Consider the following 6,000-nt stretch of genomic DNA (forward strand, 5'->3'; position numbering starts at 1 on the left):
CCTCTTTTTTTTCTTACTAAATTATAAGACAATTTCCAGTATTATTATCTCATCTTACTAAATCATTACTCCAAAATAAACTACTTTCTTAGAGAAAACTAAAATGTGCTTCAGAGAGATTTCCTCCTCTTTTTTGTCAAACCTTCTTTTTCATTTTATTTCTCTATTTAAAGCAACGCTGCAGTATCTTCTCAGTTTGCTGCTTTTAATGGAATACCTCAATGCTTCATAAAAGCATGTATACTGAGGAAGCCGATGTATATTGAAAATTTTCTATAAATTTTAGTTTGCTGATATTATATTTCACCTTTTCTTTATTCTTGGCAGAATTAGATAAAGCTATCCAAGATGGTATCAATCAACAATGATAATTTTTATACTGAATTTTTTAAATTTACTCTTCATGTACTTAGAATATGCAAATTTTGTAGTTATACAATGATGAATAACTCTCTTTTAAATCCACATTCATATATCCTAACTCTTTCTAATTAAAAGTATAATGCCGTTCCCCATGGCAATTCTTTTTAAATAATTAACAATACTGTGCATCTATTTTCTAAAATCAAAAATCAATCATATCTGATCTGAAATCTATAATATGAAGAATGCATAGCCAGTAGTATTTTTCATTCTGTTGAACCTATATTGATTTACCGATGAAGGTATTGGCAGACTACCACCTTTAACTTCCTTTGCAGCAGCTGAATTCCTCTAATTCTGTGAAAGTTTCAGTAAGGAGTTATATTCACATTTACCATACTTCAAAGAAAATACTTATATAATGGAGAGAGAATATTATAAAGAATATTTCATGTTTGGAATCACTGATTCAGGGAAATATGAGAAAATTTTCATTCAATAATTTTAGCAGAATTTCTTTGTCCCTCTCACACACATGCGCACACTTAATACATATTCATTTCATCATTCTGATAACACATTTCTGCCATATGTTCTGTAATAGTTTCTTGTGACAGGCCAAGTTGATTAATGTAGTCGTGCAGTGGAAGCTCAAAACCTGTTGACTTGATTTTTCTAGTGAGTAATGACGCTTCCCATTTCTTCATCTGCTGATTTTTCTTCCATATCTTTTCTTTAATGAAGTGGCTGTCTACTTCATGCTTGATGAAGGAATTTAGGGAGAGTGAGTGAGAGCCCTACTCCCTTTACTTGTGGCAGTCATACCTCAAACAGCTCGTGCTCATGGATGCTTTGTTACATGCTCAAACAAGGCACTTCTCCTGGAAAACAATGAAAAAGAAAAAGTATACTTCTCATGACTATGAAACAAATATTTGCGAGGTCAACTTATTGATAAAATGATACTTTTCTTATTTCCTACAGTTGAACCACCGTGTAACTTAGACATTTCTCATTGATGCTCACAACTAATCAGTAACATTTACTATGTGATCATGTCTTTGTTTTGACACTGTAAGACTTCCAAATGTTTTTTTTTGTATTGGCTATTAGTAGTACAAAAATGAATATATTTTAAAGCCATTTTAAATACAATGAGTTTGTCATATAGATTATAAATAACATGATGAGAAGAGATATATGATATCGATACCAACGAAAACAAAGTTCTAGGGGCAAGTGTTTGTGGTACGATGGATTACTCTGTTCTGGTCCAGGTTCCTACTAAGGTTCCTGGGAGTCACTACAGAACAGTTCACGCGCTTGAGTCCCTGTGACCCGTGTGGGGAAAAGGGATGCGTTTCTACCTCCTGGCTTCTGCCTGATCCAGCCCATCGTATTATGCACATTTGAATGGTTTACTGGTACTTAGAAGAAATGTTTCTCTGTGGTCCCCTCTGCCAATTTTCATTTTCAGTAAATAAATACACATTCAAAAATGAGTGCAGTGGCATGTTTAATGATTAATGGGTAAATTAGCCAATGTGCATGTGTGTGTTTAATTAAATGTAAATTCATGAGAAAATCTGACAATGTGGAAATAAGATATACACATCCACTGTCACAGTACATGACAATACTCTCTTAGGTGCAGGGTAGCTAGGTCATGTGGTGGGAATATATCCGAAGGAACTGGAAGCTGCATATGAGGTGGGGATCTCTAATCCTATGTTTACAGCAGCACAATCCACAATAGCAAAGACATGGAAACAACCCAGATGCCTGTTCAAAGATTAGTGGTCAAGTGACACAAACGTCAAATGTCAACCGAATACAAATGTGAAGTAGTATTTTATGTATTTTGGATAAAGTGATACTACCATTTATGTAAAAGAAATGAGATTCAGAATAATCAACAAACCCCCCGGAGGGGAGAGTAAATTTGTTGTCTGGTGTTACTTATCTTCATGATGTACTATATTGCCATAGCAACTAGGAAAATGCAATGGGGCTATTGCAGAGGCTCCACAGAATGACAAATCCCCTGCTAGAGCCAGCAGAAACACACCAGTGAATCTTCATGCCCCAGCTGTTCACTTCCATTCCAGCTCCTTGTGAAATCAGAGTGAGTACAGGTTGGTTGGGCTTCACTGCAGCATCAGCTGGCAGAGGCTGGCACAGCAGGCAAATTCTGTGAAGTTAAACTGCAAAACCACCTGAACGGTGCAAAACATGGGAGTGGGAGTGGGCCCAGTAGGGAAATAGTGGGCATCTCCCTCTTGGGTTGACACTCTGACTAGTGAGCATGAGAAACAGGACTGGGGCCGGCATGGCTAGATAGAGAGTGGCACCTGCCAGCAGGTGTATGGGCTAGATAGTGGCGATGGTTGGGTTGAACTAGGCTTCAATGTCCATTGACATGTATGAGAGCTGAGTGGGATGTGGGACAGACTGGAGCAGTCTGCTTTACATATTGGCAATCATGGGACCCAGGTCCCAGGTGAGGGGAGGGCCTGGTGGCAGTTAGTAGGAGTCTCCCTAACTAGATTGCACCTCCTACTGGTTTATGTGGCCAAGGGTGTGGTGGGTAGGAGAGGGCTGGGCTGAGCTGCAACACCTATTGGTTTGGGTAGAAGATTGGGGTGGAGACAGAACTGACCCTGCAACTGCAATTGCCAGTGTACAAGTAAGCTGACTGGGTTGACGGCCTGTGCTGCTCCCTGTATTGGCAAGCACACACAAGAATCAGGTGTAGGATTGCCTTAGATGAAGTTTCTTTGGGGATCTCTCAACTGAACCACTGGACTCAGAACTTCAACCATGGAGAGAATTACCGGTTCCATTGTCTGTTGAATGCTTGTGTCAGAGCTGGGCCTCTTCAGTGTCTTGGATGAAACAATGGACAGCATGCACATGGAGGATACGACGGTGCATTAGAACCTGCAGAGGACACCTGGTACCAGAACAGAAGACAGAGGACAGAGAACAGAGGACAGAACAAATCGATCAACTAACTCAGCCAAGAGCAGGCAGTGAGAATCCAGGCAAATGGATGGATTATGTCAGCCGGCTGATTCTGGAGATATGTCATTGTGCATGGAGTGGTGAGATTGGCAGCAATGCCGAACTGTTGGACTAACTGCTAAAGTGGAGTCCTTGCAGCAGGTCCCACATTAGGGACCCAAAGGTGGCTGGGAGGCTGGGTGCGGCTTTTCCCTTCATCTCTCTCCCCCCAGATAAAAGAAGGAAAAAGAAAAAGAATGTGATAACAATGGCTTACCCACCTTCCTCTAGCCCTTGATCCTTTGCGTCCTAATCAACTATGTAAGGATTATCAACAAAATAAATATATAGAAAAAATACATCAAATATAGTTGATAAAATGTCTATCATGTTATGGAGTACCAAAATAAGAGAGAGCTAAAGAGTACCAGGAAAAAAATAATAATTGAAACATTGATTGATGAATTAACGAATGACTATATTAAAGAAAACAATGCAATTATGCCAAGCAACAGAATTGTGAATGTTCATGTAAAAAATAACTTAATTTTAATTATAAGTGTAATATATGTGGTTCTACTTACAAACACTGATTATAAATGTCTGGTAAAATAGGAACTGGCTGTTCTTTAAGTTTACCATCAATGCTGGCTTTGTGGTATAACAGATAAAACCATCACCTGTGTTGCCGGCATCCTCTAAATGTGGAAGATTCTTGGATGTTCTACTTGTAAAAAAGCCCCTGTTGATGGCCGATGGAAAGGAGGGGGAGAGGGAATAGGTGTTTGGACCGCTTGTACGAGTGTGAGATTCCTTTTCTTAGGAATTGTAATTTTTTTGTTGTTTACATAGTTGAAAGGGATGCATGCAAATGCGGGCCTCCAGTTTTGATAGCTGGTAGCTCTGAGACAGCATTGGCTTTGTTGCACCTTGACTGACAAGATCTTTCCGCAGTCTGTTGGCTGACCAAGCCCGCCTCTGTCCACCCACAGACCCAGACACCTGCTGCAGAAGGATCCCTGAATGAAGCTCCTGGACTTGCTCAGGGCCTTGTACTCACCTGGTTAGTGAATTCATATTTGGTCAGCACTGCAATGGCAGCTATCCAGTCAGGAGGCCAAGGCCACAGCATACTTCAGCTTGAACTTCTTCCACACTAGCTTTTTTTTTTTTTTCCTAGAAATGGTTAGCACTGATTGACAAAGCCGTTTCCCTGCTTCACCCTCACTGCGCTGTCTTTAAAGTCAAAGCAACCGAAACAAAAAGTCCTCTTGCTTCATTGCCAACATTCCTGCCAAGTTTCCATCTACCATTAGTCAACTCTTTTGCTTGCCACTCTTCCTATTGCAATAGGAAAAGTATTCAGTATCTTGCAATAGTAAAAACTTTCATGTTGTTATCAATATATATAGCAGAATTTGTTGGATCATTTTTTAGCTTTAAGATTTGTTGCTTGGAAAACATAATTAGCAGATTTTATAATTGTCTCTACATCATATTTGGGCAGAGATGACTCCAGCAGAACTTCCATATTATTTTAGGTTTATTCTAAATACTAAGTTTTTATCAGTAGGACAGCTGCTTAACCGTTGAGATTGAGGTAAATTTTAAGAACAATTGTGTATTTGTTGAAAGCAGGTATTTCAGAGTTGAACTAGTTTATGTTCTAACAGCAGTTGCATTGGTGTGAACTGCTTCAGTAAGTTTCAGTTCCTCCCCCTTTAATATAAATAAGAAGATTTGCTCCAATTACTGCTATAATAATTAGCTGATTATTAAAATGTAGTTGCTATAAGCCCTCTATAAACAACAGTTATTATTCTCATTTATTTTCAGTTCAGAAAATGAAACAAGTGTGAGTGAGGGACTTTGGTGAAGGTGTGCCATCGTCAACATCCCAGAGTCCCTAGTGACTATGTATAAACGCATGGGATTGCTATGACAATTGGGTTACTAGTCCAACATCACAGAACAGGAGCGGCAGAGGTGTGCCGTGCAATGAGGAAATGTGGCACAATATTCTAAGTATGAGGAATAGCATCAAAAATATACCATAGCAGGAGGCCAGCATCTTTTCATATTATAATCAGAAATACAAGCTAACTCTAAATGGACAATGCTCTAAAATGAGCCCAAGGCAAATATATTCTGAAAAATTTACTATCAGAACAGTGAAATTTCTACAAAGACAAAAAAGTTAGGATTTGAACTGAAAACAAATACGAAATAAGTGTGAATCACACAGATTTCTAGAATATAGAGAATTATATTCAATAGATAACGGCAAGTGATTGTATTACTTAGAATGGTAAAAGAGAATGAGGATTAGACTTCAACAGGGATGTTTAATCTATTTATAAGGAAGGATTTTCTAAACGCTGAGGATGTTAAACATGAAAATGGTATCCAAGGAAATCCTTTTTCAGAAAAAGATTTTCATCATCTATGTTTAAATACAGTCTTGCCTACAGGCCAGAAAATGGACTTGACAGCTCTCAAGGTTTCATGAGACCTTTGAATAAGTATTTGAGTAAAAGTTATTCTGCTTTTCACAGTGGAAAGGTTTTGTGCTATTAGGTGGATTACCAGACATATTTTAGCATGATCTTCAGACATTCATAGCACTGTGACTCC

Source organism: Ochotona curzoniae, unplaced genomic scaffold, assembly GCF_017591425.1.
Source record: "Ochotona curzoniae isolate NIBS_2020 unplaced genomic scaffold, NIBS_Ocur_1.0 contig_2599, whole genome shotgun sequence".
In the NCBI taxonomy this organism is placed as follows: Eukaryota; Metazoa; Chordata; class Mammalia; order Lagomorpha; family Ochotonidae; genus Ochotona; species Ochotona curzoniae.